Source organism: Ambystoma mexicanum, chromosome 1p (assembly GCF_040938575.1).
Source record: "Ambystoma mexicanum isolate Mex_15411 chromosome 1p, UKY_AmexF1_1, whole genome shotgun sequence".
In the NCBI taxonomy this organism is placed as follows: domain Eukaryota; kingdom Metazoa; phylum Chordata; class Amphibia; order Caudata; family Ambystomatidae; genus Ambystoma; species Ambystoma mexicanum.
In genome coordinates this window covers 1,026,896,422-1,026,920,680 of record NC_090921.1, presented here as the reverse complement: position 1 = coordinate 1,026,920,680, position 24,259 = coordinate 1,026,896,422, and the positions used below count along the sequence as shown (strand labels likewise).

Genomic DNA, 24,259 nt, shown 5'->3' with positions numbered 1-24,259 from the left:
TTGAATACTTGGAAAGTAAAATACTTGGAAAATAAAATAACAGACAATTTATAATTATATTATATTTCATCACTGAAAATAGATGCCTTTTGCTTTGAGGCTGTGGCCACGTTATGTTTCTGTCCAACACCAATCTTCATTGGTTTCCTGTGAGGTGTTTCGGATCCCCATCTCTTGCTATGAACTGGCAAAACAGCAGAATCCCCTTGACAATCTTGATTTCTCAAGGGAAATGAGAGAACAGTATACACCATCCAAGATATTAAAATATTGTCAAGGCCCAACACGGCTGAATACTCTGAGGAGATGGCCTGTGAGGCGCCGCCTTTCAACTTTTCCCCCTTAGTATGGTGGTCAGTAACATGCGGGAGACTGCGGAGGGGGTCATTTTTTTAATTGGGAACTGATGTGCTTTTACTCAATTCGGGAACCTCACAAGCCAAATTTGTAGTATTTTGCACGAATTGCAAGAGATGTTTGCATGTCGACGGTTGAAGTGGAAGCTCGAATTGAGCTTGCTAGAGAACAGTTTGCCAAGCCTTCGATAGCTCAGTTGGTAGAGGGGAGGACTGTAGTGGTAAAACAGGCATCCTTAGGTCGCTGGTTCAAATCCGGCTCGAAGGACTTTTGCCAAATGCAAATTTTATTCAATACTTGGAAAGTAAAATACTTGGAAAATAACATAACAGACAATTTATAATTATATTATATTTCATCACTGAAAATAGATGCCTTTTGCTTTGAGGCTGTGGCCACATTATTTTTCTGTCCAACACCAATCTTCTTTGGTTTCCTGTGAGGTGTTTCTTTGATCCCCATCTCTTGCTATGAACTGGCAAAACAGCATAATCCCCTTGACAATCTTGATTTCTCAAGGAAAATGAGAGAACACTATACACCATCCAAGATATTAAAATATTGTCAAGGCCCAACGCGGCTGAATACTCTGAGGAGATGGCATGTGAGGTGCCGCCTTTCAACTTTTCCCCCTTAGTATGGTGGTCAGTAACATGCGGGAGACTGCGGCGGGGGTCATTTTTTTAATTGGGAACTGATGTGCTTTTACTCAATTCGGGAACCTCACAAGCCAAATTTGAAGTATTTTGCACGAATTGCAAGAGATGTTTACAAGTCGACGGTTGAAGTGGAAGCTCGTATTGAGTTTGCTAGAGTTGATTTGCCAAGCCTTCGATAGCTCAGTTGGTAGAGCGGAGGACTGTAGTGGTAAAACAGGCATCCTTAGGTCGCTGGTTCAAATCCAGCTCGAAGGACTCTTGCCAAATGCACATTTTATTGAATACTTGGAAAGTAAAATACTTGGAAAGTAAAATAACAGACAATTTATAATTATATTATATTTCATCACTGAAAATAGATGCCTTTTGCTTTGAGGCTGTGGCCACGTTATTTTTCTGTCCAACACGAATCTTCATTGGTTTCCTGTCAGGTGTTTTGGATCCCCATCTCTTGCTATGAACTGGCAAAACAGCAGAATCCCCTTGACAATCTTGATTTCTCAAGGGAAATGAGAGAACACTATAAAATATTGTCAAGGCCCAACGCGGCTGAATACTCTGAGGAGATGGCCTGTGAGGTGCCGCCTTTCAACTTTTCCCCCTTAGTATGGTGGTCAGTAACATGCGGGAGACTGCGGAGGGGGTCATTTTTTTAATTGGGAACTGATGTGCTTTTACTCAATTCGGGAACCTCACAAGCCAAATTTGTAGTATTTTGCACGAATTGCAAGAGATGTTTACAAGTCGACGGTTGAAGTGGAAGCTCGTATTGAGTTTGCTAGAGTTGATTTGCCAAGCCTTTGATAGCTCAGTTGGTAGAGCGGAGGACTGTAGTGGTAAAACAGGCATCCTTAGGTTGCTGGTTCAAATCCGGCTCAAAGGACTTTTGCCAAATGCACATTTTATTGAATACTTGGAAAGTAAAATACTTGGAAAGTAAAAGAACAGACAATTTATAATTATATTATATTTCATCACTGAAAATAGATGCCTTTTGCTTTGAGGCTGTGGCCACGTTATTTTTCTGTCCAACACGAATCTTCATTGGTTTCCTGTCAGGTGTTTTGGATCCCCATCTCTTGCTATGAACTGGCAAAACAGCAGAATCCCCTTGACAATCTTGATTTCTCAAGGGAAATGAGAGAACACTATACACCATCCAAGATATTAAAATATTGTCAAGGCCCAACGCGGCTGAATACTCTGAGGAGATGGCCTGTGAGGTGCCGCCTTTCAACTTTTCCCCCTTAGTATGGTGGTCAGTAACATGCGGGAGACTGCGGCGGGGGTCATTTTTTTAATTGGGAACTGATGTGCTTTTACTCAATTCGGGAACCTCACAAGCCAAATTTGAAGTATTTTGCACGAATTGCAAGAGATGTTTACAAGTCGACGGTTGAAGTGGAAGCTCGTATTGAGTTTGCTAGAGTTGATTTGCCAAGCCTTCGATAGCTCAGTTGGTAGAGGGGAGGACTGTAGTGGTAAAACAGGCATCCTTAGGTCGCTGGTTCAAATCTGGCTCGCAGGACTCTTGACAAATGCACATTTTATTGAATACTTGGAAAGTAAAATACTTGGAAAGTAAAATAACAGACAATTTATAATTATATTATATTTCATCACTGAAAATAGATGCCTTTTGCTTTGAGGCTGTGGCCACGTTATTTTTCTGTCCAACACGAATCTTCATTGGTTTCCTGTCAGGTGTTTTGGATCCCCATCTCTTGCTATGAACTGGCAAAACAGCAGAATCCCCTTGACAATCTTGATTTCTCAAGGGAAATGGGAGAACACTATACACCATCCAAGATATTAAAATATTGTCAAGGCCGAACACTGATGAATACTCTGAGGAGATGGCCTGTGAGGCGCCGCCTTTCAACTTTTCCTCCTTAGTATGGTGGTCAGTAACATGAGGGAGACTGCGGAGGGGGTCATTTTTTTAATTGTGAACTGATGTGCTTTTACTCAATTCGGGAACCTCACAAGCCAAATTTGTAGTATTTTGCACGAATTGCAAGAGATGTTTGAATGTCGACGGTTGAAGTGGAAGCTCGTATTGAGCTTGCTAGAGACTGATTTGCCAAGCCTTCGATAGCTCAGTTGGTACAGCGGAGGACTGTAGTGGTAAAACAGGCATCCTTAGGTCGCTGGTCCAAATCCGGCTAGAAGGACTTTTGCCAAATGCACATTTTATTGAATACTTGGAAAGTAAAATACTTGGAAAGTAAAATAACAGACAATTTATAATTATATTATATTTCATCACTGAAAATAGATGCCTTTTGCTTTGAGGCTGTGACCATGTTATTTTTCTGTCCAACACGAATCTTCATTGGTTTCCTGTGAGGTGTTTTGGATCCCCATCTCTTGCTATGAACTGGCAAAACAGCAGAATCCCCTTGACAATCTTGATTTCTCAAGGCAAATGAGAGAACACTATACACCATCCAAGATATTAAAATATTGTCAAGGCCCAACGCGGCTGAATACTCTGAGGAGATGGCCTGTGAGGTGCCGCCTTTCAACTTTTCCCCCTTAGTATGGTGGTCAGTAACATGCGGGAGACTGTGGAGGGGGTCATTTTTTTAATTGGGAACTGATGTGCTTTTACTCAATTCGGGAACCTCACAAGCCAAATTTGTAGTATTTTGCACGAAGTGCAAGAGATGTTTGAATGTCGACGGTTGAAGTGGAAGCTCGTATTGAGCTTGCTAGAGACTGATTTGCCAAGCCTTCGATAGCTCAGTTGGTACAGCGGAGGACTGTAGTGGTAAAACAGTTATCCTTAGGTCGCTGGTTCAAATCCGGCTCGAAGGACTTTTGCCAAATGCACATTTTATTGAATACTTGGAAAGTAAAATACTTGGAAAGTAAAATAACAGACAATTTATAATTATATTATATTTCATCACTGAAAATAGATCCCTTTTGCTTTGAGGCTGTGACCATGTTATTTTTCTGTCCAACACGAATCTTCATTGGTTTCCTGTGAGGTGTTTTGGATCCCCATCTCTTGCTATGAACTGACAAAACAGCAGAATCCCCTTGACAATCTTGATTTCTCAAGGGAAATGGGAGAACACTATACACCATCCAAGATATTAAAATATTGTCAAGGCCGAACACTGATGAATACTCTGAGGAGATGGCCTGTGAGGCGCCGCCTTTCAACATTTCCTCCTTTGTATGGTGGTCAGTAACATGCGGGAGACTGCGGAGGGGGTCATTTTTTAAATTGTGAACTGATGTGCTTTTACTCAATTCGGGAACCTCACAAGCCAAATTTGTAGTATTTTGCACGAATTGCAAGAGATGTTTACAAGTCGATGGTTGAAGTGAAAGCTCGTATTGAGTTTGCTAGAGAACGATTTGCCAAGCTTTCGATAGCTCAGTTGGTAGAGCGGATGACTGTAGTGGTAAAACAGGCATCCTTAGGTCGCTGGTTCAAATCCGGCTTGAAGGACTTTTGCCAAATGCACATTTTATTGAATACTTGGAAAGTAAAATACTTGGAAAGTAAAATAACAGACAATTTATAATTATATTATATTTCATCACTGAAAATAGATGCCTTTTGCTTTGAGGCTGTGACCACGTTATTTTTCTGTCCAACACGAATCTTCATTGGTTTCCTGTGAGGTGTTTTGGATCCCCATCTCTTGCTATGAACTGGCAAAACAGCAGAATCCCCTTGACAATCTTGATTTCTCAAGAGAAATGAGAGAACACTATACACCATCCAAGATATTAAAATATTGTCAAGGCCCAACGCGGCTGAATACTCTGAGGAGATGGCCTGTGAGGTGCCGCCTTTCAACTTTTCCCCCTTAGTATGGTGGTCAGTAACATGCGGGCGACTGCGGAGGGGGTCATTTTTTTTTTGGGAACTGATGTGCTTTTACTCAATTCGGGAACCTCACAAGCCAAATTTGTAGTATTTTGCACGAATTGCAAGAGATGTTTACAAGTCGACGGTTGAAGTGGAAGCTCGTATTGAGTTTGCTAGAGTTGATTTGCCAAGCCTTCGATAGCTCAGTTGTTAGAGCGGAGGACTGTAGTGGTAAAACAGGCATCCTTAGGTCACTGGTTCAAATCCGGCTCGAAGGACTCTTGCTAAATGCACATTTTATTGAATACTTGGAAAGTAAAATACTTGGAAAGTAAAATAACAGACAATTTATAATTATATTATATTTCATCACTGAAAATAGATGCCTTTTGCTTTGAGGCTGTGGCCACGTTATTTTTCTGTCCAACACAAATCTTCATTGGTTTCCTGTCAGGTATTTTGGATCCCCATCTCTTGCTATGAACTGGCAAAACAGCAGAATCCCCTTGACAATCTTGATTTCTCAAGGGAAATGAGAGAACACTATACACCATCCAAGATATTAAAATATTGTCAAGGCCCAACACGGCTGAATACTCTGAGGAGATGGCCTGTGAGGTGCCGCCTTTCAACTTTTCCCCCTTTGTATGGTGGTCAGTAACATGCGGGAGACTGCGGAGGGGGTCATTTTTTTAATTAGGAACTGATGTGCTTTTACTCAATTCGGGAACCTCACAAGCCAAATTTGTAGTATTTTGCATAAATTGCAAGAGATGTTTACAAGTCGACGGTTGAAGTGGAAGCTCGTATTGAGTTTGCTAGAGAATGATTTGCCAATCCTTTGATAGCTCAGTTGGTCGAGCGGAGGACTCTAGTGGTAAAACAGGCATCCTTAGGTCGCTGGTTCAAATCTTGCTCGCAGGACTTTTGCCAAATGCACATTTTATTGAATACTTGGAAAGTAAAATACTTGGAAAATAAAATAACAGACAATTTATAATTATATTATATTTCATCACTGAAAATAGATGCCTTTTGCTTTGAGGCTGTGGCCACGTTATGTTTCTGTCCAACACCAATCTTCATTGGTTTCCTGTGAGGTGTTTCGGATCCCCATCTCTTGCTATGAACTGGCAAAACAGCAGAATCCCCTTGACAATCTTGATTTCTCAAGGGAAATGAGAGAACAGTATACACCATCCAAGATATTAAAATATTGTCAAGGCCCAACACGGCTGAATACTCTGAGGAGATGGCCTGTGAGGCGCCGCCTTTCAACTTTTCCCCCTTAGTATGGTGGTCAGTAACATGCGGGAGACTGCGGAGGGGGTCATTTTTTTAATTGGGAACTGATGTGCTTTTACTCAATTCGGGAACCTTACAAGCCAAATTTGTAGTATTTTGCACGAATTGCAAGAGATGTTTGCATGTCGACGGTTGAAGTGGAAGCTCGAATTGAGCTTGCTAGAGAACGGTTTGCCAAGCCTTCGATAGCTCAGTTGGTAGAGAGGAGGACTGTAGTGGTAAAACAGGCATCCTTAGGTCGCTGGTTCAAATCCGGCTCGAAGGACTTTTGCCAAATGCAAATTTTATTCAATACTTGGAAAGTAAAATACTTGGAAAATAACATAACAGACAATTTATAATTATATTATATTTCATCACTGAAAATAGATGCCTTTTGCTTTGAGGCTGTGGCCACATTATTTTTCTGTCCAACACCAATCTTCTTTGGTTTCCTGTGAGGTGTTTCTTTGATCCCCATCTCTTGCTATGAACTGGCAAAACAGCATAATCCCCTTGACAATCTTGATTTCTCAAGGAAAATGAGAGAACACTATACACCATCCAAGATATTAAAATATTGTCAAGGCCCAACGCGGCTGAATACTCTGAGGAGATGGCCTGTGAGGTGCCGCCTTTCAACTTTTCCCCCTTAGTATGGTGGTCAGTAACATGCGGGAGACTGCGGCGGGGGTCATTTTTTTAATTGGGAACTGATGTGCTTTTACTCAATTCGGGAACCTCACAAGCCAAATTTGAAGTATTTTGCACGAATTGCAAGAGATGTTTACAAGTCGACGGTTGAAGTGGAAGCTCGTATTGAGTTTGCTAGAGTTGATTTGCCAAGCCTTCGATAGCTCAGTTGGTAGAGCGGAGGACTGTAGTGGTAAAACAGGCATCCTTAGGTTGCTGGTTCAAATCCAGCTCGAAGGACTCTTGCCAAATGCACATTTTATTGAATACTTGGAAAGTAAAATACTTGGAAAGTAAAATAACAGACAATTTATAATTATATTATATTTCATCACTGAAAATAGATGCCTTTTGCTTTGAGGCTGTGGCCACGTTATTTTTCTGTCCAACACGAATCTTCATTGGTTTCCTGTCAGGTGTTTTGGATCCCCATCTCTTGCTATGAACTGGCAAAACAGCAGAATCCCCTTGACAATCTTGATTTCTCAAGGGAAATGAGAGAACACTATAAAATATTGTCAAGGCCCAACGCGGCTGAATACTCTGAGGAGATGGCCTGTGAGGTGCCGCCTTTCAACTTTTCCCCCTTAGTATGGTGGTCAGTAACATGCGGGAGACTGCGGAGGGGGTCATTTTTTTAATTGGGAACTGATGTGCTTTTACTCAATTCGGGAACCTCACAAGCCAAATTTGTAGTATTTTGCACGAATTGCAAGAGATGTTTACAAGTCGACGGTTGAAGTGGAAGCTCGTATTGAGTTTGCTAGAGTTGATTTGCCAAGCCTTTGATAGCTCAGTTGGTAGAGCGGAGGACTGTAGTGGTAAAACAGGCATCCTTAGGTTGCTGGTTCAAATCCGGCTCAAAGGACTTTTGCCAAATGCACATTTTATTGAATACTTGGAAAGTAAAATACTTGGAAAGTAAAAGAACAGACAATTTATAATTATATTATATTTCATCACTGAAAATAGATGCCTTTTGCTTTGAGGCTGTGGCCACGTTATTTTTCTGTCCAACACGAATCTTCATTGGTTTCCTGTCAGGTGTTTTGGATCCCCATCTCTTGCTATGAACTGGCAAAACAGCAGAATCCCCTTGACAATCTTGATTTCTCAAGGGAAATGAGAGAACACTATACACCATCCAAGATATTAAAATATTGTCAAGGCCTAACACGGCTGAATACTCTGAGGAGATGGCCTGTGAGGCGCCGCCTTTCAACTTTTCCCCCTTAGTATGGTGGTCATTAACATGCGGGAGACTGCGGAGGGGGTAATTTTTTTAATTGGGAACTGATGTGCTTTTACTCAATTCGGGAACCTCACAAGCCAAATTTGTAGTATTTTGCACGAATTGCAAGAGATGTTTGCATGTCGACGGTTGAAGTGGAAGCTCGAATTGAGCTTGCTAGAGAACAGTTTGCCAAGCCTTCGATAGCTCAGTTGGTAGAGGGGAGGACTGTAGTGGTAAAACAGGCATCCTTAGGTCGCTGGTTCAAATCCGGCTCGAAGGACTTTTGCCAAATGCAAATTTTATTGAATACTTGGAAAGTAAAATACTTGGAAAATAACATAACAGACAATTTATAATTATATTATATTTCATCACTGAAAATAGATGCCTTTTGCTTTGAGGCTGTGGCCACATTATTTTTCTGTCCAACACCAATCTTCTTTGGTTTCCTGTGAGGTGTTTCTTTGATCCCCATCTCTTGCTATGAACTGGCAAAACAGCATAATCCCCTTGACAATCTTGATTTCTCAAGGAAAATGAGAGAACACTATACACCATCCAAGATATTAAAATATTGTCAAGGCCCAACGCGGCTGAATACTCTGAGGAGATGGCCTGTGAGGTGCCGCCTTTCAACTTTTCCCCCTTAGTATGGTGGTCAGTAACATGCGGGAGACTGCGGCGGGGGTCATTTTTTTAATTGGGAACTGATGTGCTTTTACTCAATTCGGGAACCTCACAAGCCAAATTTGAAGTATTTTGCACGAATTGCAAGAGATGTTTACAAGTCGACGGTTGAAGTGGAAGCTCGTTTTGAGTTTGCTAGAGTTGATTTGCCAAGCTTTCGATAGCTCAGTTGGTAGAGCGGAGGACTGTAGTGGTAAAACAGGCATCCTTAGGTCGCTGGTTCAAATCTGGCTCGCAGGACTCTTGCCAAATGCACATTTTATTGAATACTTGGAAAGTAAAATACTTGGAAAGTAAAATAACAGACAATTTATAATTATATTATATTTCATCACTGAAAATAGATGCCTTTTGCTTTGAGGCTGTGGCCACGTTATTTTTCTGTCCAACACGAATCTTCATTGGTTTCCTGTCAGGTGTTTTGGATCCCCATCTCTTGCTATGAACTGGCAAAACAGCAGAATCCCCTTGACAATCTTGATTTCTCAAGGGAAATGGGAGAACACTATACACCATCCAAGATATTAAAATATTGTCAAGGCCGAACACTGATGAATACTCTGAGGAGATGGCCTGTGAGGCGCCGCCTTTCAACTTTTCCTCCTTAGTATGGTGGTCAGTAACATGCGGGAGACTGCGGAGGGGGTCATTTTTTTAATTGTGAACTGATGTGCTTTTACTCAATTCGGGAACCTCACAAGCCAAATTTGTAGTATTTTGCACGAATTGCAAGAGATGTTTGAATGTCGACGGTTGAAGTGGAAGCTCGTATTGAGCTTGCTAGAGACTGATTTGCCAAGCCTTCGATAGCTCAGTTGGTACAGCGGAGGACTGTAGTGGTAAAACAGGCATCCTTAGGTCGCTGGTCCAAATCCGGCTAGAAGGACTTTTGCCAAATGCACATTTTATTGAATACTTGGAAAGTAAAATACTTGGAAAGTAAAATAACAGACAATTTATAATTATATTATATTTCATCACTGAAAATAGATGCCTTTTGCTTTGAGGCTGTGACCATGTTATTTTTCTGTCCAACACGAATCTTCATTGGTTTCCTGTAAGGTGTTTTGGATCCCCATCTCTTGCTATGAACTGGCAAAACAGCAGAATCCCCTTGACAATCTTGATTTCTCAAGGGAAATGAGAGAACACTATACACCATCCAAGATATTAAAATATTGTCAAGGCCCAACGCGGCTGAATACTCTGAGGAGATGGCCTGTGAGGTGCCGCCTTTCAACTTTTCCCCCTTAGTATGGTGGTCAGTAACATGCGGGAGACTGCGGAGGGGGTCATTTTTTTAATTGGGAACTGATGTGCTTTTACTCAGTTCGGGAACCTCACAAGCCAAATTTGTAGTATTTTGCACGAAGTGCAAGAGATGTTTGAATGTCGACGGTTGAAGTGGAAGCTCGTATTGAGCTTGCTAGAGACTGATTTGCCAAGCCTTCGATAGCTCAGTTGGTACAGCGGAGGACTGTAGTGGTAAAACAGTTATCCTTAGGTCGCTGGTTCAAATCCGGCTCGAAGGACTTTTGCCAAATGCACATTTTATTGAATACTTGGAAAGTAAAATACTTGGAAAGTAAAAGAACAGACAATTTATAATTATATTATATTTCATCACTGAAAATAGATGCCTTTTGCTTTGAGGCTGTGGCCACGTTATTTTTCTGTCCAACACGAATCTTCATTGGTTTCCTGTCAGGTGTTTTGGATCCCCATCTCTTGCTATGAACTGGCAAAACAGCAGAATCCCCTTGACAATCTTGATTTCTCAAGGGAAATGAGAGAACACTATACACCATCCAAGATATTAAAATATTGTCAAGGCCTAACACGGCTGAATACTCTGAGGAGATGGCCTGTGAGGCGCCGCCTTTCAACTTTTCCCCCTTAGTATGGTGGTCATTAACATGCGGGAGACTGCGGAGGGGGTAATTTTTTTAATTGGGAACTGATGTGCTTTTACTCAATTCGGGAACCTCACAAGCCAAATTTGTAGTATTTTGCACGAATTGCAAGAGATGTTTGCATGTCGACGGTTGAAGTGGAAGCTCGAATTGAGCTTGCTAGAGAACGGTTTGCCAAGCCTTCGATAGCTCAGTTGGTAGAGAGGAGGACTGTAGTGGTAAAACAGGCATCCTTAGGTCGCTGGTTCAAATCCGGCTCGAAGGACTTTTGCCAAATGCAAATTTTATTGAATACTTGGAAAGTAAAATACTTGGAAAATAACATAACAGACAATTTATAATTATATTATATTTCATCACTGAAAATAGATGCCTTTTGCTTTGAGGCTGTGGCCACATTATTTTTCTGTCCAACACCAATCTTCTTTGGTTTCCTGTGAGGTGTTTCTTTGATCCCCATCTCTTGCTATGAACTGGCAAAACAGCATAATCCCCTTGACAATCTTGATTTCTCAAGGAAAATGAGAGAACACTATACACCATCCAAGATATTAAAATATTGTCAAGGCCCAACGCGGCTGAATACTCTGAGGAGATGGCCTGTGAGGTGCCGCCTTTCAACTTTTCCCCCTTAGTATGGTGGTCAGTAACATGCGGGAGACTGCGGCGGGGGTCATTTTTTTAATTGGGAACTGATGTGCTTTTACTCAATTCGGGAACCTCACAAGCCAAATTTGAAGTATTTTGCACGAATTGCAAGAGATGTTTACAAGTCGACGGTTGAAGTGGAAGCTCGTTTTGAGTTTGCTAGAGTTGATTTGCCAAGCTTTCGATAGCTCAGTTGGTAGAGCGGAGGACTGTAGTGGTAAAACAGGCATCCTTAGGTCGCTGGTTCAAATCTGGCTCGCAGGACTCTTGCCAAATGCACATTTTATTGAATACTTGGAAAGTAAAATACTTGGAAAGTAAAATAACAGACAATTTATAATTATATTATATTTCATCACTGAAAATAGATGCCTTTTGCTTTGAGGCTGTGGCCACGTTATTTTTCTGTCCAACACGAATCTTCATTGGTTTCCTGTCAGGTGTTTTGGATCCCCATCTCTTGCTATGAACTGGCAAAACAGCAGAATCCCCTTGACAATCTTGATTTCTCAAGGGAAATGGGAGAACACTATACACCATCCAAGATATTAAAATATTGTCAAGGCCGAACACTGATGAATACTCTGAGGAGATGGCCTGTGAGGCGCCGCCTTTCAACTTTTCCTCCTTAGTATGGTGGTCAGTAACATGCGGGAGACTGCGGAGGGTGTCATTTTTTTAATTGTGAACTGATGTGCTTTTACTCAATTCGGGAACCTCACAAGCCAAATTTGTAGTATTTTGCACGAATTGCAAGAGATGTTTGAATGTCGACGGTTGAAGTGGAAGCTCGTATTGAGCTTGCTAGAGACTGATTTGCCAAGCCTTCGATAGCTCAGTTGGTACAGCGGAGGACTGTAGTGGTAAAACAGGCATCCTTAGGTCGCTGGTCCAAATCCGGCTAGAAGGACTTTTGCCAAATGCACATTTTATTGAATACTTGGAAAGTAAAATACTTGGAAAGTAAAATAACAGACAATTTATAATTATATTATATTTCATCACTGAAAATAGATGCCTTTTGCTTTGAGGCTGTGACCATGTTATTTTTCTGTCCAACACGAATCTTCATTGGTTTCCTGTAAGGTGTTTTGGATCCCCATCTCTTGCTATGAACTGGCAAAACAGCAGAATCCCCTTGACAATCTTGATTTCTCAAGGGAAATGAGAGAACACTATACACCATCCAAGATATTAAAATATTGTCAAGGCCCAACGCGGCTGAATACTCTGAGGAGATGGCCTGTGAGGTGCCGCCTTTCAACTTTTCCCCCTTAGTATGGTGGTCAGTAACATGCGGGAGACTGCGGAGGGGGTCATTTTTTTAATTGGGAACTGATGTGCTTTTACTCAGTTCGGGAACCTCACAAGCCAAATTTGTAGTATTTTGCACGAAGTGCAAGAGATGTTTGAATGTCGACGGTTGAAGTGGAAGCTCGTATTGAGCTTGCTAGAGACTGATTTGCCAAGCCTTCGATAGCTCAGTTGGTACAGCGGAGGACTGTAGTGGTAAAACAGTTATCCTTAGGTCGCTGGTTCAAATCCGGCTCGAAGGACTTTTGCCAAATGCACATTTTATTGAATACTTGGAAAGTAAAATACTTGGAAAGTAAAATAACAGACAATTTATAATTATATTATATTTCATCACTGAAAATAGATGCCTTTTGCTTTGAGGCTGTGGCCACGTTATTTTTCTGTCCAACACAAATCTTCATTGGTTTCCTGTCAGGTATTTTGGATCCCCATCTCTTGCTATGAACTGGCAAAACAGCAGAATCCCCTTGACAATCTTGATTTCTCAAGGGAAATGAGAGAACACTGTACACCATCCAAGATATTAAAATATTGTCAAGGCCCAACGCAGCTGAATACTCTGAGGAGATGGCCTGTGAGGTGCCGCCTTTCAACTTTTCCCCCTTAGTATGGTGGTCAGTAACATGCGGGAGACTGCGGAGGGGGTCATTTTTTTAATTGGGAACTGATGTGCTTTTACTCACTTCGGGAACCTCACAAGCCAAATTTGTAGTATTTTGCACGAATTGAAAGAGATGTTTACAAGTCGACGGTTGAAGTGGAAGCTCGTATTGAGTTTGCTAGAGTTGATCTGCCAAGCCTTCGATAGCTCAGTTGGTAGAGCGGAGGACTGTAGTGGTAAAACAGGCATCCTTAGGTCGCTGGTTCAAATCCGGCTCGAAGGACTCTTGCCAAATGCACATTTTATTGAATACTTGGAAAGTAAAATACTTGGAAAGTAAAATAACAGACAATTTATAATTATATTATATTTCATCACTGAAAATAGATGCCTTTTGCTTTGAGGCTGTGGCCACGTTATTTTTCTGTCCAACACAAATCTTCATTGGTTTCCTGTGACGTGTTTTGGATCCCCATCTCTTGCTATGAACTGACAAAACAGCAGAATCCCCTTGACAATCTTAATTTCTCAAGGGAAATGAGAGAACACTATAAAATATTGTCAAGGCCCAACGCGGCTGAATACTCTGAGGAGATGTCCTGTGAGGTGCCGCCTTTCAACTTTTCCCCCTTAGTATGGTGGTCAGTAACATGCGGGAGACTGCGGAGGGGGTCATTTTTTTAATTGGGAACTGATGTGCTTTTACTCAATTCGGGAACCTCACAAGCCAAATTTGTAGTATTTTGCACGAATTGCAAGAGATGTTTGAATGTCGACGGTTGAAGTGGAAGCTCGTATTGAGCTTGCTAGAGACTGATTTGCCAAGCCTTCGATAGCTCAGTTGGTACAGCGGAGGACTGTAGTGGTAAAACAGGCATCCTTAGGTCGCTGGTTCAAATCCGGCTCGAAGGACTTTTGCCAAATGCACATTTTATTGAATACTTGGAAAGTAAAATACTTGGAAAGTAAAATAACAGACAATTTATAATTATATTATATTTCATCACTGAAAATAGATGCCTTTTGCTTTGAGGCTGTGGCCACGTTATTTTTCTGTCCGACACCAATCTTCGTTGTTTTCCTGTGAGGCATTTTGGATCCCCATCTCTTGCTATGAACTGACAAAACAGCAGAATCCCCTTGACAATCTTGATTTCTCAAGGGAAATGGGAGAACACTATACACCATCCAAGATATTAAAATATTCTCAAGGCCGAACACTGATGAATACTCTGAGGAGATAGCCTGTGAGGCGCCGCCTTTCAACTTTTCCTCCTTTGTATGGTGGTCAGTAACATGCGGGAGACTGCAGAGGGGGTCATTTTTTAAATTGTGAACTGATGTGCTTTTACTCAATTCGGGAACCTCACAAGCCAAATTTGTAGTATTTTGCACGAATTGCAAGAGATGTTTACAAGTCGATGGTTGAAGTGAAAGCTCGTATTGAGTTTGCTAGAGAACGATTTGCCAAGCCTTCGATAGCTCAGTTGGTAGAGCGGAGGACTGTAGTGGTAAAACAGGCATCCTTAGGTCGCTGGTTCAAATCCGGCTCGAAGGACTTTTGCCAAATGCACATTTTATTGAATACTTGGAAAGTAAAATACTTGGAAAGTAAAATAACAGACAATTTATAATTATATTATATTTCATCACTGAAAATAGATGCCTTTTGCTTTGAGGCTGTGACCACGTTATTTTTCTGTCCAACACAAATCTTCATTGGTTTCCTGTGAGGTGTTTTGGATCCCCATCTCTTGCTATGAACTGGCAAAACAGCAGAATCCCCTTGACAATCTTGATTTCTCAAGAGAAATGAGAGAACACTATACACCATCCAAGATATTAAAATATTGTCAAGGCCCAACGCGGCTGAATACTCTGAGGAGATGGCCTGTGAGGTGCCGCCTTTCAACTTTTCCCCCTTAGTATGGTGGTCAGTAACATGCGGGCGACTGCGGAGGGGGTCATTTTTTTTTTGGGAACTGATGTGCTTTTACTCAATTCGGGAACCTCACAAGCCAAATTTGTAGTATTTTGCACGAATTGCAAGAGATGTTTACAAGTCGACGGTTGAAGTGGAAGCTCGTATTGAGTTTGCTAGAGTTGATTTGCCAAGCCTTCGATAGCTCAGTTGGTAGAGCGGAGGACTGTAGTGGTAAAACAGGCATCCTTAGGTCACTGGTTCAAATCCGGCTCGAAGGACTCTTGCTAAATGCACATTTTATTGAATACTTGGAAAGTAAAATACTTGGAAAGTAAAATAACAGACAATTTATAATTATATTATATTTCATCACTGAAAATAGATGCCTTTTGCTTTGAGGCTGTGGCCACGTTATTTTTCTGTCCAACACAAATCTTCATTGGTTTCCTGTCAGGTATTTTGGATCCCCATCTCTTGCTATGAACTGGCAAAACAGCAGAATCCCCTTGACAATCTTGATTTCTCAAGGGAAATGAGAGAACACTATACACCATCCAAGATATTAAAATATTGTCAAGGCCCAACGCAGATGAATACTCTGAGGAGATGGCCTGTGAGGTGCCGCCTTTCAACTTTTCCCCCTTAGTATGGTGGTCAGTAACATGCGGGAGACTGCGGAGGGGGTCATTTTTTTAATTGGGAACTGATGTGCTTTTACTCACTTCGGGAACCTCACAAGCCAAATTTGTAGTATTTTGCACGAATTGCAAGAGATGTTTACAAGTCGACGGTTGAAGTGGAAGCTCGTATTGAGTTTGCTAGAGTTGATTTGCCAAGCCTTCGATAGCTCAGTTGGTAGAGCGGAGGACTGTAGTGGTAAAACAGGCATCCTTAGGTCGCTGGTTCAAATCCGGCTCGAAGGACTCTTGCCAAATGCACATTTTATTGAATACTTGGAAAGTAAAATACTTGGAAAGTAAAATAACAGACAATTTATAATTATATTATATTTCATCACTGAAAATAGATGCCTTTTGCTTTGAGGCTGTGGCCACGTTATTTTTCTGTCCAACACGAATCTTCATTGGGTCCTGTCAGGTGTTTTGGATCCCCATCTCTTGCTATGAACTGGCAAAACAGCAGAATCCCCTTGACAATCTTGATTTCTCAAGGGAAATGAGAGAACACTATACACCATCCAAGATATTAAAATATTGTCAAGGCCCAACACGGCTGAATACTCTGAGGAGATGGCCTGTGAGGCGCCGCCTTTCAACTTTTCCCCCTTAGTATGGTGGTCATTAACATGCGGGAGACTGCGGAGGGGGTCATTTTTTTAATTGGGAACTGATGTGCTTTTACTCAATTCGGGAACCTCACAAGCCAAATTTGTAGTATTTTGCACGAATTGCAAGAGATGTTTACAAGTGGACGTTGAAGTGGAAGCTCGTATTGAGTTTGCTAGAGAATGATTTGCCAAGCCTTCGATAGCTCAGTTGGTAGAGCGGAGGACTGTAGTGGTAAAACAGGCATCGTTAGGTCGCTGGTTCAAATCGGGCTCGAAGGACTTTTGCCAAATGCAAATTTTATTGAATACTTGGAAAGTAAAATACTTGGAAAGTAAAATAACAGACAATTTATAATTATATTATATTTCATCACTGAAAATAGATGCCTTTTGCTTTGAGGCTGTGGCCACGTTATTTTTCTGTCCAACACGAATCTTCATTGGTTTCCTGTGACGTGTTTTGGATCCCCATCTCTTGCTATGAACTGGCAAAACAGCAGAATCCCCTTGACAATCTTGATTTCTCAAGAGAAATGAGAGAACACTATACACCATCCAAGATATTAAAATATTGTCAAGGCCCAACACGGCTGAATACTCTGAGGAGATGGCCTGTGAGGCGCCGCCTTTCAACTTTTCCCCCTTAGTATGGTGGTCATTAACATGCGGGAGACTGCAGAGGGGGTAATTTTTTTAATTGGGAACTGATGTGCTTTTACTCAATTCGGGAACCTCACAAGCCAAATTTGTAGTATTTTGCATAAATTGCAAGAGATGTTTACAAGTCGACGGTTGAAGTGGAAGCTCGTATTGAGTTTGCTAGAGAATGATTTGCCAAGCCTTTGATAGCTCAGTTGGTAGAGCGGAGGACTGTAGTGGTAAAACAGGCATCCTTAGGTCGCTGGTTCAAATCTGGCTCGAAGGACTTTTGCCAAATGCACATTTTATTGAATACTTGGAAAGTAAAATACTTGGAAAATAAAATAACAGACAATTTATAATTATATTATATTTCATCACTGAAAATAGATGCCTTTTGCTTTGAGGCTGTGGCCACGTTATGTTTCTGTCCAACACCAATCTTCATTGGTTTCCTGTGAGGTGTTTCGGATCCCCATCTCTTGCTATGAACTGGCAAAACAGCAGAATCCCCTTGACAATCTTGATTTCTCAAGGGAAATGAGAGAACAGTATACACCATCCAAGATATTAAAATATTGTCAAGGCCCAACACGGCTGAATACTCTGAGGAGATGGCCTGTGAGGCGCCGCCTTTCAACTTTTCCCCCTTAGTATGGTGGTCAGTAACATGCGGGAGACTGCGGAGGGGGTCATTTTTTTAATTGTGAACTGATGTGCTTTTACTCAATTCGGGAACCTCACAAGCCAAATTTGTAGTATTTTGCACGAATTGCAAGAGATGTTTGAATGTCGACGGTTGAAGTGGAAGCTCGTATTGAGCTTGCTAGAGACTGATTTGCCAAGCCTTTGATAGCTCAGTTGGTAGAGCGGAGGACTGTAGTGGTAAAACAGGCATCGTTAGGTCGCTGGTTCAAATCGGGCTCGAAGGACTTTTGCCAAATGCAAATTTTATTGAATACTTGGAAAGTAAAATACTTGGAAAGTAAAATAACAGACAATTTATAATTATATTATATTTCATCACTGAAAATAGATGCCTTTTGCTTTGAGGCTGTGGCCACGTTATTTTTCTGTCCAACACGAATCTTCATTGGTTTCCTGTGACGTGTTTTGGATCCCCATCTCTTGCTATGAACTGGCAAAACAGCAGAATCCCCTTGACAATCTTGATTTCTCAAGAGAAATGAGAGAACACTATACACCATCCAAGATATTAAAATATTGTCAAGGCCTAACACGGCTGAATACTCTGAGGAGATGGCCTGTGAGGCGCCGCCTTTCAACTTTTCCCCCTTAGTATGGTGGTCATTAACATGCGGGAGACTGCGGAGGGGGTAATTTTTTTAATTGGGAACTGATGTGCTTTTACTCAATTCGGGAACCTCACAAGCCAAATTTGTAGTATTTTGCACGAATTGCAAGAGATGTTTGCATGTCGACGGTTGAAGTGGAAGCTCGAATTGAGCTTGCTAGAGAACGATTTGCCAAGCCTTCGATAGCTCAGTTGGTAGAGCGGAGGACTGTAGTGGTAAAACAGGCATCCTTAGGTCGCTGGTTCAAATCCGGCTCGAAGGACTTTTGCCAAATGCACATTTTATTGAATACTTGGAAAGTAAAATACTTGGAAAGTAAAATAACAGACAATTTATAATTATATTATATTTCATCACTGAAAATAGATGCCTTTTGCTTTGAGGCTGTGACCACGTTATTTTTCTGTCCAACACAAATCTTCATTGGTTTCCTGTGAGGTGTTTTGGATCCCCATCTCTTGCTATGAACTGGCAAAACAGCAGAATCCCCTTGACAATCTTGATTTCTCAAGAGAAATGAGAGAACACTATACACCATCCAAGATATTAAAATATTGTCAAGGCCCAACGCGGCTGAATACTCTGAGGAGATGGCCTGTGAGGTGCCGCCTTTCAACTTTTCCCCCTTAGTATGGTGGTCAGTAACATGCGGGCGACTGCGGAGGGGGTCATTTTTTTTTTGGGAACTGATGTGCTTTTACTCAATTCGGGAACCTCACAAGCCAAATTTGTAGTATTTTGCACGAATTGCAAGAGATGTTTACAAGTCGACGGTTGAAGTGGAAGCTCGTATTGAGTTTGCTAGAGTTGATTTGCCAAGCCTTCGATAGCTCAGTTGGTAGAGCGGAGGACTGTAGTGGTAAAACAGGCATCCTTAGGTCACTGGTTCAAATCCGGCTCGAAGGACTCTTGCTAAATGCACATTTTATTGAATACTTGGAAAGTAAAATACTTGGAAAGTAAAATAACAGACAATTTATAATTATATTATATTTCATCACTGAAAATAGATGCCTTTTGCTTTGAGGCTGTGGCCACGTTATTTTTCTGTCCAACACAAATCTTCATTGGTTTCCTGTCAGGTATTTTGGATCCCAATCTCTTGCTATGAACTGGCAAAACAGCAGAATCCCCTTGACAATCTTGATTTCTCAAGGGAAATGAGAGAACACTATACACCATCCAAGATATTAAAATATTGTCAAGGCCCAACGCAGATGAATACTCTGAGGAGATGGCCTGTGAGGTGCCGCCTTTCAACTTTTCCCCCTTAGTATGGTGGTCAGTAACATGCGGGAGACTGCGGAGGGGGTCATTTTTTTAATTGGGAACTGATGTGCTTTTACTCACTTCGGGAACCTCACAAGCCAAATTTGTAGTATTTTGCACGAATTGCAAGAGATGTTTACAAGTCGACGGTTGAAGTGGAAGCTCGTATTGAGTTTGCTAGAGTTGATTTGCCAAGCCTTCGATAGCTCAGTTGGTAGAGCGGAGGACTGTAGTGGTAAAACAGGCATCCTTAGGTCGCTGGTTCAAATCCGGCTCGAAGGACTCTTGCCAAATGCACATTTTATTGAATACTTGGAAAGTAAAATACTTGGAAAGTAAAATAACAGACAATTTATAATTATATTATATTTCATCACTGAAAATAGATGCCTTTTGCTTTGAGGCTGTGGCCACGTTATTTTTCTGTCCAACACGAATCTTCATTGGGTCCTGTCAGGTGTTTTGGATCCCCATCTCTTGCTATGAACTGGCAAAACAGCAGAATCCCCTTGACAATCTTGATTTCTCAAGGGAAATGAGAGAACACTATACACCATCCAAGATATTAAAATATTGTCAAGGCCCAACACGGCTGAATACTCTGAGGAGATGGCCTGTGAGGCGCCGCCTTTCAACTTTTCCCCCTTAGTATGGTGGTCATTAACATGCGGGAGACTGCGGAGGGGGTCATTTTTTTAATTGGGAACTGATGTGCTTTTACTCAATTCGGGAACCTCACAAGCCAAATTTGTAGTATTTTGCACGAATTGCAAGAGATGTTTACAAGTGGACGTTGAAGTGGAAGCTCGTATTGAGTTTGCTAGAGAATGATTTGCCAAGCCTTCGATAGCTCAGTTGGTAGAGCGGAGGACTGTAGTGGTAAAACAGGCATCGTTAGGTCGCTGGTTCAAATCGGGCTCGAAGGACTTTTGCCAAATGCAAATTTTATTGAATACTTGGAAAGTAAAATACTTGGAAAGTAAAATAACAGACAATTTATAATTATATTATATTTCATCACTGAAAATAGATGCCTTTTGCTTTGAGGCTGTGGCCACGTTATTTTTCTGTCCAACACGAATCTTCATTGGTTTCCTGTGACGTGTTTTGGATCCCCATCTCTTGCTATGAACTGGCAAAACAGCAGAATCCCCTTGACAATCTTGATTTCTCAAGAGAAATGAGAGAACACTATACACCATCCAAGATATTAAAATATTGTCAAGGCCCAACACGGCTGAATACTCTGAGGAGATGGCCTGTGAGGCGCCGCCTTTCAACTTTTCCCCCTTAGTATGGTGGTCATTAACATGCGGGAGACTGCGGAGGGGGTAATTTTTTTAATTGGGAACTGATGTGCTTTTACTCAATTCGGGAACCTCACAAGCCAAATTTGTAGTATTTTGCATAAATTGCAAGAGATGTTTACAAGTCGACGGTTGAAGTGGAAGCTCGTATTGAGTTTGCTAGAGAATGATTTGCCAAGCCTTTGATAGCTCAGTTGGTAGAGCGGAGGACTGTAGTGGTAAAACAGGCATCCTTAGGTCGCTGGTTCAAATCTGGCTCGAAGGACTTTTGCCAAATGCACATTTTATTGAATACTTGGAAAGTAAAATACTTGGAAAATAAAATAACAGACAATTTATAATTATATTATATTTCATCACTGAAAATAGATGCCTTTTGCTTTGAGGCTGTGGCCACGTTATGTTTCTGTCCAACACCAATCTTCATTGGTTTCCTGTGAGGTGTTTCGGATCCCCATCTCTTGCTATGAACTGGCAAAACAGCAGAATCCCCTTGACAATCTTGATTTCTCAAGGGAAATGAGAGAACAGTATACACCATCCAAGATATTAAAATATTGTCAAGGCCCAACACGGCTGAATACTCTGAGGAGATGGCCTGTGAGGCGCCGCCTTTCAACTTTTCCCCCTTAGTATGGTGGTCAGTAACATGCGGGAGACTGCGGAGGGGGTCATTTTTTTAATTGTGAACTGATGTGCTTTTACTCAATTCGGGAACCTCACAAGCCAAATTTGTAGTATTTTGCACGAATTGCAAGAGATGTTTGAATGTCGACGGTTGAAGTGGAAGCTCGTATTGAGCTTGCTAGAGACTGATTTGCCAAGCCTTTGATAGCTCAGTTGGTAGAGCGGAGGACTGTAGTGGTAAAACAGGCATCGTTAGGTCGCTGGTTCAAATCGGGCTCGAAGGACTTTTGCCAAATGCAAATTTTATTGAATACTTGGAAAGTAAAATACTTGGAAAGTAAAATAACAGACAATTTATAATTATATTATATTTCATCACTGAAAATAGATGCCTTTTGCTTTGAGGCTGTGGCCACGTTATTTTTCTGTCCAACACGAATCTTCATTGGTTTCCTGTGACGTGTTTTGGATCCCCATCTCTTGCTATGAACTGGCAAAACAGCAGAATCCCCTTGACAATCTTGATTTCTCAAGAGAAATGAGAGAACACTATACACCATCCAAGATATTAAAATATTGTCAAGGCCCAACACGGCTGAATACTCTGAGGAGATGGCCTGTGAGGCGCCGCCTTTCAACTTTTCCCCCTTAGTATGGTGGTCATTAACATGCGGGAGACTGCGGAGGGGGTAATTTTTTTAATTGGGAACTGATGTGCTTTTACTCAATTCGGGAACCTCACAAGCCAAATTTGTAGTATTTTGCATAAATTGCAAGAGATGTTTACAAGTCGACGGTTGAAGTGGAAGCTCGTATTGAGTTTGCTAGAGAATGATTTGCCAAGCCTTTGATAGCTCAGTTGGTAGAGCGGAGGACTGTAGTGGTAAAACAGGCATCCTTAGGTCGCTGGTTCAAATCTGGCTCGAAGGACTTTTGCCAAATGCACATTTTATTGAATACTTGGAAAGTAAAATACTTGGAAAATAAAATAACAGACAATTTATAATTATATTATATTTCATCACTGAAAATAGATGCCTTTTGCTTTGAGGCTGTGGCCACGTTATGTTTCTGTCCAACACCAATCTTCATTGGTTTCCTGTGAGGTGTTTCGGATCCCCATCTCTTGCTATGAACTGGCAAAACAGCAGAATCCCCTTGACAATCTTGATTTCTCAAGGGAAATGAGAGAACAGTATACACCATCCAAGATATTAAAATATTGTCAAGGCCCAACACGGCTGAATACTCTGAGGAGATGGCCTGTGAGGCGCCGCCTTTCAACTTTTCCCCCTTAGTATGGTGGTCAGTAACATGCGGGAGACTGCGGAGGGGGTCATTTTTTTAATTGGGAACTGATGTGCTTTTACTCAATTCGGGAACCTCACAAGCCAAATTTGTAGTATTTTGCACGAATTGCAAGAGATGTTTGCATGTCGACGGTTGAAGTGGAAGCTCGAATTGAGCTTGCTAGAGAACGGTTCGCCAAGCCTTCAATAGCTCAGTTGGTAGAGGGGAGGACTGTAGTGGTAAAACAGGCATCCTTAGGTCGCTGGTTCAAATCCGGCTCGAAGGACTTTTGCCAAATGCAAATTTTATTCAATACTTGGAAAGTAAAATACTTGGAAAATAACATAACAGACAATTTATAATTATATTATATTTCATCACTGAAAATAGATGCCTTTTGCTTTGAGGCTGTGGCCACATTATTTTTCTGTCCAACACCAATCTTCTTTGGTTTCCTGTGAGGTGTTTCTTTGATCCCCATCTCTTGCTATGAACTGGCAAAACAGCATAATCCCCTTGACAATCTTGATTTCTCAAGGAAAATGAGAGAACACTATACACCATCCAAGATATTAAAATATTGTCAAGGCCCAACGCGGCTGAATACTCTGAGGAGATGGCCTGTGAGGTGCCGCCTTTCAACTTTTCCCCCTTAGTATGGTGGTCAGTAACATGCGGGAGACTGCGGCGGGGGTCATTTATTTAATTGGGAACTGATGTGCTTTTACTCAATTCGGGAGCCTCACAAGCCAAATTTGAAGTATTTTGCACGAATTGCAAGAGATGTTTACAAGTCGACGGTTGAAGTGGAAGCTCGTATTGAGTTTGCTAGAGTTGATTTGCCAAGCCTTCGATAGCTCAGTTGGTAGAGCGGAGGACTGTAGTGGTAAACAGGCATCCTTAGGTCGCTGGTTCAAATCCAGCTCGAAGGACTCTTGCCAAATGCACATTTTATTGAATACTTGGAAAGTAAAATACTTGGAAAGTAAAATAACAGACAATTTATAATTATATTATATTTCATCACTGAAAATAGATGCCTTTTGCTTTGAGGCTGTGGCCACGTTATTTTTCTGTCCAACACGAATCTTCATTGGTTTCCTGTCAGGTGTTTTGGATCCCCATCTCTTGCTATGAACTGGCAAAACAGCAGAATCCCCTTGACAATCTTGATTTCTCAAGGGAAATGAGAGAACACTATAAAATATTGTCAAGGCCCAACGCGGCTGAATACTCTGAGGAGATGGCCTGTGAGGTGCCGCCTTTCAACTTTTCCCCCTTAGTATGGTGGTCAGTAACATGCAGGAGACTGCGGAGGGGGTAATTTTTTTAATTGGGAACTGATGTGCTTTTACTCAATTCGGGAACCTCACA

The 24,259-nt window shown here is 41.5% G+C and overlaps 10 non-coding genes across 10 annotated transcripts; all 10 read left to right on the top strand.

Moving 5' to 3' along the window:
- The first annotated feature begins 1,185 nt into the window (after nt 1–1,185).
- Nucleotides 1,186–1,271, top strand: TRNAY-GUA (transfer RNA tyrosine (anticodon GUA)). Its single transcript is given in 2 exon segments — nt 1,186–1,222; nt 1,236–1,271. It is a non-coding gene; the product is annotated as a tRNA-Tyr (tRNA).
- Nucleotides 1,272–1,813: 542 nt separating this feature from the next.
- Nucleotides 1,814–1,899, top strand: TRNAY-GUA (transfer RNA tyrosine (anticodon GUA)). The gene is given in 2 exon segments: nt 1,814–1,850; nt 1,864–1,899. It is a non-coding gene; the product is annotated as a tRNA-Tyr (tRNA).
- Nucleotides 1,900–6,979: 5,080 nt separating this feature from the next.
- Nucleotides 6,980–7,065, top strand: TRNAY-GUA (transfer RNA tyrosine (anticodon GUA)). The gene is given in 2 exon segments: nt 6,980–7,016; nt 7,030–7,065. It is a non-coding gene; the product is annotated as a tRNA-Tyr (tRNA).
- Nucleotides 7,066–7,607: 542 nt separating this feature from the next.
- Nucleotides 7,608–7,693, top strand: TRNAY-GUA (transfer RNA tyrosine (anticodon GUA)). Its single transcript is given in 2 exon segments — nt 7,608–7,644; nt 7,658–7,693. It is a non-coding gene; the product is annotated as a tRNA-Tyr (tRNA).
- A 5,729-nt stretch (nt 7,694–13,422) lies between these two features.
- Nucleotides 13,423–13,508, top strand: TRNAY-GUA (transfer RNA tyrosine (anticodon GUA)). Its single transcript is given in 2 exon segments — nt 13,423–13,459; nt 13,473–13,508. It is a non-coding gene; the product is annotated as a tRNA-Tyr (tRNA).
- A 1,189-nt stretch (nt 13,509–14,697) lies between these two features.
- TRNAY-GUA (transfer RNA tyrosine (anticodon GUA)) lies at nt 14,698–14,783 on the top strand. Its single transcript is given in 2 exon segments — nt 14,698–14,734; nt 14,748–14,783. It is a non-coding gene; the product is annotated as a tRNA-Tyr (tRNA).
- A 1,203-nt stretch (nt 14,784–15,986) lies between these two features.
- Nucleotides 15,987–16,072, top strand: TRNAY-GUA (transfer RNA tyrosine (anticodon GUA)). Its single transcript is given in 2 exon segments — nt 15,987–16,023; nt 16,037–16,072. It is a non-coding gene; the product is annotated as a tRNA-Tyr (tRNA).
- A 2,496-nt stretch (nt 16,073–18,568) lies between these two features.
- Nucleotides 18,569–18,654, top strand: TRNAY-GUA (transfer RNA tyrosine (anticodon GUA)). Its single transcript is given in 2 exon segments — nt 18,569–18,605; nt 18,619–18,654. It is a non-coding gene; the product is annotated as a tRNA-Tyr (tRNA).
- Nucleotides 18,655–19,857: 1,203 nt separating this feature from the next.
- TRNAY-GUA (transfer RNA tyrosine (anticodon GUA)) lies at nt 19,858–19,943 on the top strand. Its single transcript is given in 2 exon segments — nt 19,858–19,894; nt 19,908–19,943. It is a non-coding gene; the product is annotated as a tRNA-Tyr (tRNA).
- A 3,789-nt stretch (nt 19,944–23,732) lies between these two features.
- TRNAY-GUA (transfer RNA tyrosine (anticodon GUA)) lies at nt 23,733–23,817 on the top strand. Its single transcript is given in 2 exon segments — nt 23,733–23,769; nt 23,782–23,817. It is a non-coding gene; the product is annotated as a tRNA-Tyr (tRNA).
- Nucleotides 23,818–24,259: the final 442 nt, after the last annotated feature.